This window comes from Dryobates pubescens, chromosome Z (assembly GCF_014839835.1).
Source record: "Dryobates pubescens isolate bDryPub1 chromosome Z, bDryPub1.pri, whole genome shotgun sequence".
In the NCBI taxonomy this organism is placed as follows: Eukaryota; Metazoa; Chordata; class Aves; order Piciformes; family Picidae; genus Dryobates; species Dryobates pubescens.
In genome coordinates, this window is record NC_071657.1 from 55,789,617 (window position 1) to 55,805,010 (window position 15,394).

Consider the following 15,394-nt stretch of genomic DNA (forward strand, 5'->3'; position numbering starts at 1 on the left):
TCTTTTATTTGTAATTAGAAAAGAGGAATACCTTATTGTTAATAAATTGAAATTTGTGATGGTAACTTCTCTTGTGTGAGGGGGAGTGATAAAGGTTCTTGCAGAAAAAAATATAATTTGAAGTAAGGATTAGAGGTATGCCTCTCTTCCCTCTTCCAGCTCTTCTCACATCCTTCCACTACTACAGTCAGCTACTGTTCTGCCTATTATGCTGCTGAGGAAGAACTACTCCTGTCACTGCACTGAGGAGTCAGAAGAAAAGGACATGCTACTTTTTTTCTCATGCTTGTGTTGTTGTTTTGCATCTCTTATCTTTTTGCTTTAGAAGCCAAGGTTATGCAAGTGAAAGTAAAAATTACTTTTTAGGTTGTATAGGTTGATGATACAACTGATTATTACTGTTTTAAGACTGGCAAAGCGAGTAGTTTGGATTTCTAAGTTGCTGCTTGTTTTGCCTGGGCCAAAAGCTAGTTCTTTCCAATTGGAACATTCTAAACAGGCTGCATCTTCAAACCTAGGAAAGAGTTACATTCAGAGTAATCCAAGTAGAGTGTGTACAACCATGGCTGCTTCTCAAGCTGCCACACCAAGGGCTTCTCCAAACAGCCCCTGAGAGCAAAGGCGTAGCACAAATCCTTACAAAGGACAGATCCTAACAGGAAGCTTGACCCTGAATTACCAGCAGCATGTTAAGTGCTGAAACCATCCCAAAAGTTAAATAGAAATTGCCCCTTTGAAAACCAATTGGCTGATCAGACAGACTCTCAGCTGTTCATGTTGCATGGCAAGTTGGCCTGCACAGCAGGCCTGTAAACATGTGTCACTACCCAAGGGATTTTGGAAGGGGATTGGACCATATGTATAAGTAAGAGCAATAGCAGTAAGATTGCATCTCAGCCCATGGACAGCTTGGCAGTAAAGTTACCAAGCTCATGAATTTACAAACTCAGGAAGGACGACCCAAATAATGCTAGAGTCAGTGGGTCTTACTGCTGTGTGTACCTGCAGAGAAGTAGGACACAGAGGGGCTGGTGCTGTCTTACACTTCCGGATTGAGACATTAGGCTCTGTTATCAGTATTGTTAATATATACAAAGCTATTCATTGCTACCTGTCCTGTCACCCATCAAACAAGATTTTGGCCAATTCTGAAGGATAGTGACAAAGAGTGTTGCTACTTCTAAGTACTCGTTTTACTTCCTGTACCTAATTTTGATGTTCTTTTCCTTTTCTTTGATTTTTTTTTTTCTTTTTGTCTGGAGGGGTGTGTGTGCATTTGCTTGTTTCTCAAAAATCTGCTTTCAAATGTATAGCGGTACCTGAAACCTGCTGGCTTATTTCTGTGTTCCTAGCTGTTACATATGGTCTGTCTGGAAGAAATAGACTTTCATGTGTTTGAGGGAAGAGAAAAAACAGCAGCACAAGAGGAGGTAAGAATGGGAGGGAGGCCATAATGACAAACAAGCAGAGTTAACACTAGCTGATGGGAAGAAATTCAGGCTAAGGAATGTGGAATGGAAGTTCCTGGCAAATAGCTGGTTCTTTTGCCTCATGACTGCTACAGCTTTTGCTTTTTACTGGTATGTAACTTCAAAACCAATTTCTATGTATTGTTTCATCTGTTAAATGGATTTGGAATGCCCTACCTAAGCAACTTCGCACAGAAATAATTATGATTGTAGGTAGTTAGAGGCTAAAGGAGACAAGAGATTGTTAACAAGTAACCTCCTTAAGGTGCTGTCTCAGCTTGTGTGTGCTTTGTTATATTCCGTTACAGTTAAAGCAGCAGTAACTAAGTTAACAAGTACCTCAACATTGCTGCAACTGTGGAGAGGTTACTGCCAAACTGAGGGTTGAGGAAGTCAGAAAAGATCTCGAATTACAGTCATTGCCAAAGAGCCATTTTTCCAGGCAGAGTTACTCAAGATGTAGGTGGATTGTTTCTTTCACTTTTATTGGGTAATTTTACTCAAGAACCATTCTGGCTATTAGTGTGCACTGGTGAGTAGAACATTTGTTGTGTTAAGGACTGTAATAGTTAACCACAAATCCTTCAAGGGGCCGGTATAACCGACAAATCAATCAAGAATGTAGGTCTGCAACTGTGTTGGGGTTTGGGTCTAATGAGCAGGCTTTGACAGACCCTCTGGAAAAACAAAGCATGGATTTCAAGAATTGGCAAAGATACATGTGCAGATGGGACTTGAAGTGTCATGGGCATAATCTTTCCTACTTTGTTTCTGTAAGTGCTCACATGATCAGTTTGTCCTTTGGAAATTTTTAACGGCAAGTGAATTGCTATGAAAGTGAATTGTTATACACAACTAACAGATTTTTCTCTTCCTGAGAAATACTGCTTTTTTTTTTTTTTTTTTTTTTTTTTTTTTTTTTTTTTTTACCTTGGGTTGAGGGAAGCATCATTAATTTGCAGTGGATACTAAACTGAGTTTGTAAACTGTATCAATACTTCTGTTCAAATCCCGAACACCGGCCTTTTCATTATGTACTTCTAGCATATGGAGCTGTGATGACATGTGATGGCAGAATTTCTGTCTCAGCATGCCACGGTAGTGATTTTTCTCCCCTGGTGTTCCCTTCTGTCTGCAAGTACACTGTGGAGAATAATATTCTTGTGTTGCGAATGTAACCTGGCCAAACACCCAAATTCTTGCAAGATACACAGTCCTCACTTCGAAAGCACAAAAGGAGCATGCAATTTCCCTGAAAGAAAGAATAAACTAGTGGCAGAGATATGGACAGTGCATAGAGGTCACCTTCCCATCCTGTGATCTAACTGGTAGAAATATTGAATCTTTGTGGATGTGGTGAATTTACCCTTGTAAATCAATAAATTGCATTAATTATTTGGTGGGAAGAAAAAGGATATTTTGAAAACATTCTGTGAAACAGCTACTGTCAAAAAGAATAATGACAGGTAGATTAAAAGAGTCGTGGTTAAAGTTTGGGTTCCATTAAATAAAAGTTTCATTAAAAAAACAAGCCTTCCAAGAACAGACAGTGACGATAAATAGCACTTTGTCCTTGTAACAACTTGATGAGTAACTATATGGGGTGGAAATGTTTGTAGGGAGATGTACTTCAGTTTCAAATACAAGGAGGGCTTTGTGAGCATTTTCAAGTCACCCTACAGCTAATGGTTTTGTTTGTGCCTAGAACCCTCTCCAGATGGATTACATATAAATGGAGTACAAACCTCATGCTACAGGTATGGTGTTATGCAATTATAATGCCTTTAAAGGTTTCTTAAGATACTTTGCAATTTTCTTTCTAATCTCATAGAAATTCTGCTATCCATATGATTGTAGATTTTTGTATTGCAAAGGTTTTTTGGTGTCATCTCCAGAAAGCACATTGCAAATCTGCTGCAGTATTGAGCTGTTTTGCCTTGCAGCTGGATTGCTGATTGGATAAGTCTGTGAATGCGTCCATTTGCAGAAAAGCCAATTTTTGTTTTGAATTGGTACAGCTTACCATGAGTTGCAATCAACTGTCTTCAACATCCACAACTACTCTTTGGCCAAAATTAAGACTGAGAAGAAGGGACTAAATAGTGGCTGAGTCATGTCTGTTGTGTGCCAACAAGTTACTTGTCTGTTGATAGGCCACCTGCCTTTGATCTGAATTATATCATTCTAGTGAGCTGCTCCAGCTGGCCAGAGATTTGGGAATGTGAGCTGTAGTCAAGGATATCTGCATTGAAGAGTCTTCAAAGCAAAGCATAGGGAAAGGCAAATTAGAGGGAAGGCAAAGGCAAAAATAGAAGTGAGGAGATGGTTTCTGATCTCAGCATCTCTGACATCACCAATGAGAGCCTGGTCCATGGAGTGCTGAGCAAAGAAGAATAGAAGCAGGTCGCAGGGAAGGTGACAGACAAACAGAGGTGACCAAGAGGGGACAATTAATCATGTTTCCACTGTAATCTTCATGACTACTCTGCTTTAATACTTACAATGCCTCTTTCTCAAACAAGCACAAAATCTTTCCAAAAGTCTTGCCTGCCTACAATAGGAGCTCTAGCAGTAGTTTTTACTGGTGGTACACTCAGCTGCAGATGCACCTGTAGAGCAAAATACACAGATACAGTAAAGAAGTTATTTAACCCTCATGAATACAGTAAAATATCATAGTATCAGTCAGGGTTGGAAGGGACCACAAGGATCATCTAGTTCCAATCCCCCTGCCATGGGCAGGGACACCCCACCCTAGATCAGGCTGGTCAGAGCCTCATCCAGCCTGGTCTTAAACACCTCCAGGGACGGGGCCTCAACCACCTCCCTGGACAACCCATTCCAGGACTTCACCACTCTCATGGGGAAGAACTTCCTCCTCACATCCAGCCTGAATCTCCCCACCTCCAGCTTCATTCCATTCCCCCTAGTCCTATCACTACCTGATATCCTGAGAAGTCCCTCCCCAGCCTTCTTGTAGGCCCCCTTCAGATACTGGAAGACCACAATTAGGTCACCTCAGAGCCTTCTCTTCTCCAGACTGAACAGCCCCAACTCCTTCAGTCTGTCCTCATAGGAGAGGTGATCCAGCCCTCTGATCATCCTCATGGCCCTTCTCTGGACAAGTTCCAGCACCTCCATATCCCTCTTGTAATATGGGCTCCAGAACTGGATGCAGTACTCCAGGTGGGGTCTCACCAGAGCTGAGTAGAGGGGGAGAATCACCTCCCTTGACTGACCTGCTGGCCACACTTCTCTTGATGCAGCCCAGGATCTGATTGGCTTTCCGGGCTGCAAGTGCACATTGAGAGCCCATGTGGAGCTTCTTGTCCACCAGCACCCCCAAGTCTCTCTCCTCAGGGCTGCTTTCCAGCCAGTCACTGCCCAGCCTGGATTTGTGCCTGGGATTGCCTCGACCCAGCTGCAGGGCCCTGCCCTTGGTCTTGTTGGACCTCCTGAGGTTGGCTTGTGCCCACCTCTCCAGCCTGTCAAGGTCCCTCTGGATGGCATCCCTTCCCTCCAGCGTGTCTGCTGCACTACACAGCTTGGTGTCATCAGCAAACTTGCTGAGGTTGCACTCAATGCCACTCAATATCCCTATAATAAAAAACTTTCTTCTACTTTTTTGTAATTTACACATTTCTAAGGTTGCTTAATTTGCTGGTACTCTAAAGCTAAGTGAATAACAACAAACTCAAAAAAGAAAAATCCTCAAAACTTGAGCTACACTTCAGAACACACTGTGAAATAAATAAATCCAATAAACCCACAGAAAAGTGACCTTCCTGAAATATTTTCTGTTGAAAATGCTCAGGTGCTGGAACTCTACTGGCAAAACAAAATAGGTGTTATGTTTGGTGGAAAGTTTTAGTTTGTTTGTGGTTTTTGTTGTTGTTGTTTGATGGATTGTTCCCCCTCCCCAGTTATTTCACTGCGTTGTGAAATAATACTTTTTAATTTTCTAAAATAAAGGACAAGTGTGCAGGAAGGACCCTTCATCCACTTCCAAATCTTCTTCAAGCTAAAAAAAAAAAAAGGTTATTTTTAATGTAACGATTGGCATTGGCTTGTGATGATTCCATTCTAACTTTTTCTGATTTTATGAACAGTCGCCCCAGCAAAATTATTTGGGTAGATCAACCTGAAGTCATAGAACTGAGCTAGAACAAATATTCAGTTTAATGAGTTTAGATACAGCTAGGGCTAATGTTATGCAGTATTAAAAAATATATTCCAGTTACTGTCTTTCAATAAACAGTGGTTATTCTCTGAAATAAAGGTTTGGGATTTTTATTACCCATTGATTTTTGAGAAGTGTCATGTCTGAGAAGTCATGCTGAATTGTGGGACAAGAGGCATTGTCTTGTATTCCTCAACAAGATGTATCATGTTGTTTTTCTGACCATTGTGTTAGAAGGTGCAATAATTGTTGCTGGAATTTTTCTGTAAGAGCAAATGCAAAGGAGCTTGTCTTCATCTTGAAGCTGACAAACTTTGTCAAGGTTGTAAAGTAAACTCCCACAGTAACAGGAGAAAATTCTACTTCTGATTATTGGCAGTCTTAGCAGAACTGTCACGTGAAGTCCCTTACATTTAAAAGAAATTTGAAATTACCATTTCCAGATATTTGTCTCAGTTTGAATTCTCTTGTGCTTAAGTACACCAGCCACCCAAATTTGCCAGTGGAAGCAGTCTTGCAGCCTCAGGCTTGAGCCATTATTCTTAAATAGTGTGTTTTAATATTTGAGAAGATTCCCCTGATGCTCAAACTGCAGACAGGGGTAATGTGGACGTATAAGAACATGTTAGAAAATGAGATCACAACTTTGACTTGAATTAGGGTAAGGATCGTGGTTCTACTGACATCATAGTGGCAAGGTGGCTGTAATCGGTGGTAGACTGATTTATTGTGCAATACAGTATACAGGCAGGTAAGTTCCTTGCATCATACATACTAAAGAAAGGCCTTGAAATCCACAAGAAGAATATGTTGTGCTCTGCATGCAGCAATGAAGAATGGTAACTAGTAAATATGAAGTATGTATACAAAAATGAATAAAAACATTTTTCTCTGAGGCTTAAATTGTATTCAACCTGTTAAAAAAAAACATGCCATGCAAACAAATATTTTTTTTCCTGCCACCAATGCCTGCTTTTCTCCAAAAGCAGTCTAGTTTTCCAGAGTTTTCTCCTTTTATTCATATGCATGTACAGTATTCTCTCACAATTTCTCTAAAAATAGGAATAAAGAAATTGATGCTTCAGAGCCATCTTTGTAGCTCATAGAAGTGACAGGAAAGAAGTGATTCTCTCCTCAAGCAAAAGCATTCTCTGTGCTAGCTTACAAACCACAGGCTGTGTGAAACAGGTAAAATTATGGAAGAGCTGCTTGTTTTTCAGTTTTTACAAATCAGGTTGGTGTAAAATGCAGTCTCTATATAGCTTGAATAAAAAATTTAATTTATTCTTTCTGACATGTTAAAATTTTTGATTCATCAATAGTTGTGCAATCCAGTCACTTAGCTATTCCTGTAGCTTCCTGGATGTCAGGCATTCCAAGGTAATGTGCTGCAAGTACTGGAAGGAGATGGAGATGAAAAGAAGTGCTGATGTCTGTCTGTTTCAATATTTGCCATGGTTTGAAATGAAAAAAAACCCAAAACCCAACCAAACAGCAAGGCATAATTTAAATGTGAGCAGAAGGTCAAAGATGCTTCTGATAAATACCAGGTGCTCATAACTTTTCTGCACCCTCCAGGAGTTGGATTTCTACGTTAGATTGTCATAGCTGAGCTATGAATCTTTTTGTAGTTCTGGTTTCCTCATCTTATGACAGTTTTAGTTAGTTTCAGACTGCTTTAAGTTGTGGTGGTGACAACATACTCTCTGTGGTGGCAACATACTCTCTGTATCACCAAAGTGGTATAAACTAGTACTGATAAAATAGGGGTAGTGCTATTTTCTCACAATCACTTAGATTATTCCATGTAAATAAGTGCAATGCTTCACAACTGGTATAAGTGGTTTGCCTGTTAACATGCTCACATTTTGTCCAGAAATTAAATTCCATTTTCTTCAAAAGTGGAATTTGCACTCATGTAAAAACAATTCTGAGACATTGTGCTGTGTGTTTTTCCAAGCTTGACTATGTTTTTAGGGGAGAAAAAAATCTTCCAGATATAACAACATCTCAAAATATAATCAAAATGTGATCTATGCTGTTTTTCCCTACTGTCAGTTATATTTTCCTAAGCATTAAGAATGTAGAACTGAATATGCCTAAAACAATAGGTTTTGATCAGTATGTTATTTAGGTATTTCTGATACACCTGCTCTTGTGCAGGAAAAGGAAGGTTTTTAGCTGTGTACATTTTTGTTTAATTTTTTTTTTTTTCTTTCTAAGCTTTATGATTGGAAATATATCCTGATAAGAATTCATTACAGAACCCTGATTTACAATGGGACTTTGGCCATTATCTGAATACAAATTGCTCATCAGAAATCTCTGAAAAAAAGTTTAAGGTGTCAAGTTTGCAACATCACCAAGATGCTAACAACAGAAGTGTCTGCGTGCTTCAGTGCCAGGGCTTGCTGAAGTACAGAACAGAGATGTAGTAGCATTTATGAAACATATTACCAATATTGCAGAACCCTGAAAGCCAGAGCATGAAAACCATCTGGAAATAAAAGAATGGAAGCAATAATGTGCTGTGTTCAACAATAGGCAGTGCCTAAATGAGTAAGTCAGAACTTCGTAATGCTCACATTCAAAGTCAACATTTTAAAAGGTGTAAGCTATTACGGAATCACAGGGCCTAATCCTACAATCTTTCTCCCAAGGAAATTTTGTTTGGCTACACTAATAGTGCTCGCCAGAATAAATGTACTGAGAACCGTTTTTGCTCTCACACTGACTGTTTTATCACTGCTGTCTGGCTGACATCAAGTTTTGCTTTAATGGTAGCTGTGGAGGATGCTGGAATTCAATTATACTTGTGTCTGCGTTTGAAGAGAACAGTGTGAGAAAGGAAGTCCTCTTGCCCAGAGAGCAGAAACATCTGCTGGAGTTATTAACAGGTTTTTTGGCTGAGTTCAGCTACAGGGTACTTTGTTGCATAGGGCACTTTAGGTTGATAGATACTTCCCCCAGCAATTCAAAATAATATAGTTAAAGCAAATGTCTTATTTCCAGAGAAGCAATAAGTTAAAAACTACTTTTAAAAATGGGGTGCCTATGCCATGGCTTACGCGGGTAATAATGCATTGCTAACAAGGATTTTTACAGCTCCAGTTACATTATTTAATGTGTTTCCATAAGTCATCGAGTCATAAATGTTGAGAAACTCTTCAAATGAAATGGCTCATGTCAGCTTCTCCAGCTGCAAAAGAGATGTTTGAACTCAGAAACACAGTTTCTTGAGAAGCTCTAGGAGGAAATTCAAAGCTGACCAGAACTCGTGTGTTCCCATTTTCACTGATTGTTTAAGGTTTCCCTCTTGCAGATAAATTTAAATTCAGCTGGCAAACTAGGTACATGAAAACAGACAGACTTTCATGTTACTTCCATTGTTTATGACAATTTGGATGGTGCTTGAAGGAAAGTTCAAGCTCTAAGGTAAAATACTGGCAAATCTGCAAGTGCTGAAAATTGGACATGAATCATGCTGAACTGCTTCTTCAACAGCGAAAAATTATTCTTGTAGATGCCCACCTCAGAGATGTTATGCAAGCTATCTGAAGTTTTTGAAAGGAGAAGAGATACACCTGCCAGACTTGTTACGCTTTCTCTGAAGCATAACAAGCCCACACCTGGTAAAAATGAAATGAAATATTCTAATTCACACTTTGAGCAGGGAAAATATGTGCTTTAGATTGGGTTAAAAAAAGATTGTTAATTACATTTAGCTGAAACCAAACCATTTATTCTCACTTGCAAGTTCTTCAATGCTGCTGGGATAATTTTTACACGGTACTCGGATTTACAGGTGGTTCTTTTTGTTGTAATATTGGAAAGTGAGAATTTGCTTTGTGTGGTGTTCAACTTTTTCTGTTGCAAACTTGTGGACTTTCCAATGTCTCTCTTACGTGACAATAGTGTAACTCTATGTGCTACAGTTTGGGGGTTTTTTTTGCATGCTGAGCAGGTATATAATGAACTTCAAAAAATTATAGCCATAGTGTTAATTTTGTGACATAGTAGCATTTGATCACAGATTGGGATGAATATGCTGTTAGCTGGCATTGTTGCCCTTTGCCATTGTTTTTTATAAAATTAGAATAGAATAGAATAGAATAGAATAGAATAGAATAGAATAGAATAGAATAGAATTAACCAGGTTGGAAGAGACCTTCGAGGTCATTGTGTCCAACCTATCATCCAACACTACCCAGCAGTTATTACACTTGTTTTGTAGGTTGGCAGTCAGGACAAAATAGCTACTTTTCTTAATTTGGAGTAGTTTAGGCACATAAAAACTAAATGAAAACATGCAGTCAAAGAGAACACAGTCTCAAGCTGTGCCAGGGGACTTTTAGGCTCAAGGTGAGGAGAAAATTCTTCACAGAGAGAGTCATTCGCCATTGGAATGTGCTGCCCAGGGAGGTGGTGGAGTCACCATCCCTGGATGTGTTCAAGAAGGGATTGGATGTGGTACTCAGTGCCATGGTCTAGTCATGAGGTCTTGGGTGATAGGTTGGACTTGATGATCTTTGAGGTCTCCTCCAACCTTGGTGATACTGTGATAAAGAATCGCTGGCACTGAGACTGGTGGGTTCTTCTATCAGTGTCAGGTGCAGCAGGTTGCTCAGAGCTACGTGTGGTTGGTTTTGAGTATCTCCAAGGATGAAGAGTATGCATTATGTCTGTACAACCTGTACCAATGTTTGGTAGCTGTCATGGTATTTTTTGTTTATTTGTTTAAATTTTTATTATTTTTATGGGATATATTTTCTTCAGGTTTGTACCCACTGCCACTTCTTCCTTTATTGGATATTACAGAGAAGATCCTGACTCCATCTTCTTTATGGTCTCTCATTGTTTTTTAAGCACACCTGAGTCTTCTCCAGGTGGAACAGTCACAGGATCACAGGATGTTAGGGGTTAGAAAGGACCTCTGGAGATCTTCAAGTCCACCCCCCCACCAGAGCAGGATCATATAATCTAGTGCAGGTCTCCAAGAAAGGAGACTCCACAACCTCTCTGGGAAGCCTGTTCCAGTGCTCTGTGACCCTTACAGTAAAGAAGTTTTTCCTCATGTTGAGGTGGAACTTCCTGTGCTGTAGTTTACATTCATTGCCTTTTGTCCTGTCACAGGGTGCAAGTGAGAAGAGGCTGTCCCTTTCTTCAGCCCTCATATATTTATATATATTTATTAGATCCCCTCTCAGTCTTCTCCTCTCCAGCCACGCCTCCCAGTTTGGTATCATCAGCAAACTTGCTGAGCAGACACTCTGTGTGTCTGTCCCCTTATCAATGTCATTGACAAAGATGTTGAACAGGACCAGACCCAGCACTGATCCCTGGGGGTCTTCACTAGTTACAGCTCTCCAGCTGGACTTGGCACCATTGACCACCACTCTTTGGACTCTATTGTGTAATCAGTTCCTAATGTGTCTCATGGTCTGTTCTATCCAACACTTCCTGATCTTACTCAGAGGGATAGTATGGCAGGCAGTGTCAAAAGCCTTGCTAAGGTCAAGGCAGAATATATCCACTGGTCTCCCTGCATTTACCTATTCTGTCATGACATCATAGAATGCTATCAGGTTAGTCAAGCATGATTTCCTCTTGGTAAATCCGTGCTGACTACTCCTGATAAACTTCTGTTCCAAGTGCCTAGAGATGACCTCCAGAATGAGTTGCTCTATCATTTTTCTAGGGATGGAGGTGAGGGTCACTGCTCTGTAGTTTCCTGGAGCCTTTCTTGCCCCTTTTGAAGACTGGAGTGACACTGACTTTCCACCAGTACTCAGGCAAAATTTTGTCTGCCAGAATTTTGCAAAAATGATGGAGAGTGGTAGAGCAACTACATCAGCCAGCTCTTTCAACACTCTTGGGTGCATCTCCTCAGGGCCATTGACCTGTGTATATTCAATTTATGTAACTGATCCCTAACCCAGTCTTCTTTGACTAGTTGAGAGTGTTCTCTCCTGCAGATTTTCTCTCCTTCATCCAGGGTCTGGAGTTCACAGGGCCTTGTTTTAGGAGTAAAGACTGAAGCAAAGAAGGCATTCAGCATCTCTGCCTTCTCTGCATCCTCAGTTATCAGGGCTTCCTCTTCATTCAGCAGTGAGCCCACACTTTCCCTATTCTTCCTTTTACCACTGATATATTTGAAGAAGCCCTTCTTGTTCTAATTCCTTTGCCATTTTTAGTCTCAGCTTGTCTTTCTATGAAGAGAAAGAGGAATCCCTTCATCCCATTTGTGGCTTGTCATTAGACTTATTCCAGGAGACATATGGTGACCTAGACCTGGATCCACCATCTGCATGTGCATTTCCAGTGCTGAGCAGAGAGGAAGGATCACACCTCTTGACTTGTTGACTTGTTGGCATGTTGTTCCTAATGTGACTCAAGATACCACTTGACATTTTTTCCACTTTTGATCAACTCATTGTCCACCAGGACCTCCAGCACCTTTTCTGGCAAGGTGTACATAGATCCGTCCAAACTCAGTTTCCTGTGGTCTTCAGCCTGTGGCCCTGAAGCATGCTGGGGACGCAGCAGTGCAGCCGAAGTCTCATAGAAATGAGCCAAGGACATCAGAGGCACTAGCAGCCACCAGGGAATCAGCAGTCTCCCACCTCTCTAGGGTGAAATTGAGGTGCTCAATTTGTTTCCTGAAATGCCTGTGCACCGATGCACGCAGCGTGGAGAATAAATGGCAGTTAGAAATCTATGTGCAACCAAGGGGGTTCTGATCTTGTAGCAGTCACAGAGACATGGTAGGACAGCTCACATGACTTCAGTGTGGTCCTGGCTGGCTATGCCATTTTTAGGAAAGACAGGTCAACAAAGCAAGGTGGTGGAGTTGCTCTTTATGTCAGGGAGCAACTAGAATGTATTGAGTTCTTAAGAAGCCAGCTAGCATGACTGATACTCTTGTGAGTGTCTATTACAGGCCACCTGATCAGGGTGACAAAGCTGAAGAGGCATTCTACAGGCAGCTGATGGCAGCCTTGCAATTACAGTCCCTGGTTCTCATGGGGAGTTTTAACTACCCAGATATTTGCTGGAAGGCCTCCTCAGCCAGCCAGCCATAGTCCAGGAGGTTTCTCCAGTGCATTGGTGATAACTTCTTGACACAAATGGTGGATGAGCAACAGAAGAGTGCTGCTGGATTGTATATTCACTAACAAAGAGGGTTTGGTTGAAGTGAAGGTTGAGGACAGCCTTGGCTGCAGTGGCCATTAGATGGTGGAGTTCAGGATCTTGTGTGGTAGGAACAGAATACCAAGCAGGATCACAAACAAGCACGGCAAATTTTGGCCTCTTCAAGCAATTGCTAGGAGGACAAGGGACAAGGAATTAGAAGGTAAGGGTCTTAAGACAGTTGGCCAACATTTAAGGACCACTTCTTCCAAGCTCAGGATCAAAGCATACCAACAGGTAGGAAATCAAGAAGGGGAACCAGGAGGCCTGCATGGTTAAGTAGAGAACTTTTTCACTTTGAAGGTGACAAAATACTGGAATGGGCTGCCCAGAGAGGTTGTGAAGTCTCTTTGGTGACATTCAAAACCTGCCCAGATGCATCCCTGTGTGACCTACTGTGGGTGATCCTGCACTGACAGGGGAGGGTTGGACTAGATGATCTTCAGAGGTTCCTTCCAACCCCTAATTTTCTGTGATTTTATGATTCTTCATAAATCACCCAAGACAGCTGTAGTTGTTTGGCAGGTCTGAGTACTTTGCTTTCCAGATAACTCCCAGACTTCTTTAAAAAGTTTTTGGATAAGTGATGCTGTTACTATAACTGTAATGGGATCCAGTGCTGTGACTGTGTTTATATTATGTACCTGAGTGTATACTGCTGTCAATGACTCATCCCAAATAAAAGAGCCACATTCTTAATATGACTGGCAGTCCAGGTAACATCCATCTTCTTGTTGCAACAGGATTTGCTCAGAAAACAAGGAACCTGGCTTTTTGGTTTTCAGCAACTTCAGGAAGTTCAAACACACAGCTTCCAGGGAACCCAAGTTCAAATTAACTCATTTTCTTTTTGGGCCAGTGAGTGCATACTGTTGAACAGCCCTGACATGACAGTACATTTAAGAGCTCAGCTAGGCTGAATGCTGTTTGTAGACCTGCAGCAACAAGCTGCCTTTCCAGTGGTGCTCAGATACCATGGCAACTGTCACTATAAATAGGCAGGTAGAAACCCAGGACCCTAAGCCATCCTGTTGCCCAGAGCTACTGAGGCTTTACATGTCCCTTGATACACTGGGAGTTGCACTAAGCCTCATATGAGCAAATTCAACTAGTGACTTTGTCCCACTGTCACTGACATTACTATTTCACTGTCAATTAAGTAATTCCTATCAAGTGCAAATTACTTGCAGAGACACTTTTGGTTAGAATTTAACTGGACAAGTTAAGCTTATTTGTCACGATAAGTGAACTGAAGACAGGAAGTTACTGTTTTATTCAGATATGAAAGTTAGAAATGTCTCCACTACAGGTAAATCCCTGTGGAGAGCTTCCATTTAGAAACAAGATTCTATTCAGGAAAGCAGGACTAGGCCATATTAGAAACTTTATTTTCAAGCAATTTCCACCTGTTCATTGCAAAAGCAATTTGTCTTGCAGTCACTACTTGGAGACGAGAGCATTTGTCTTTGTTTTGAAAATGGAATATGGTTAACAGTGGAAAGCATGAGAATGCCAAAGGACACACCAAAAGGACTCACACATTTGCCAGGTAGATCAGAGTTATGATTATGTGCCAGAGGGTAGTTACTGGCTTAAAGTGTTTGTACTGGGTCTGTCTGGGTCAGAGACAATTCTCTCCATAGTGCTCATAACACCAATTTAGGTACTGCTGAGCAGCATTTACAATGATTTGAAGCCGCCTCTGCTCGCAGTGAATAGATAAGGGTGCACAAGAGGTTGGGGATCTGACCCAAGCTTAATAAAGACACTTTCCACACCATGCAGTGTCATGTTAAATGGTAAAAGGGAAGGGAAGGAGGTTTAAATAGTTAGCTGTCTTTCAAATGGAAACTGCTGAAGCATCAATCTAGCATGGGAGATGGTTAGTGTTTTATTTTGCATCCCTTGCTTTGTTTTGTTTCCTTTATATCTTCTTCCACCTCTTGATCTGTTAAACAATATTTAACATATGAGTTTTTCTTGATTTTACTGTCTCTTTTCATCTTTCCCTGTACTATTTGCTGTGGCCAAGTGCCGGGTTCTGCACATTGGCCACAGCAACCCCATGCAGTGCTACAGGCTGGGGTCAGAGTGGCTGGGAAGCGGCCAGGCAGAGAGGGACCTGGGGTACTCGTCGATGGTAGGCTGCAGTGTGCCCAGGCGGCCAAGAGGGCCAATGGCATCCTGGCCTGTATCAGGAACAGAGCAGGGAAGCCACTCTGCCCCTGTATACTGCACTGGTTAGGCCACACCTTGAGTCCTGTGTTCAGTTCTGGGCCCCTCAGTTTAGGAAGGATGTTGACTTGCTGGAACAAGTCCAGAGAAGGGCAACAAAGTTGGTGAGGAGTTTGGAACACAAGCCCTATGAAGAGAGACTGAGGGAGCTGGGGTTGCTTAGCCTGGAGAAGAGGAGGCTCAGGCGTGACCTTATTGCTCTCTACAACTGCCTTAAGGGAGGTTGTAGACAGGCAGAGGTTGGTCTCTTCTCCCAGGCAGCCAGCACCAGAACAAAAGGACACAGTCTCAAGCTGCACCAGGGAAGTTTTAGGCTGGA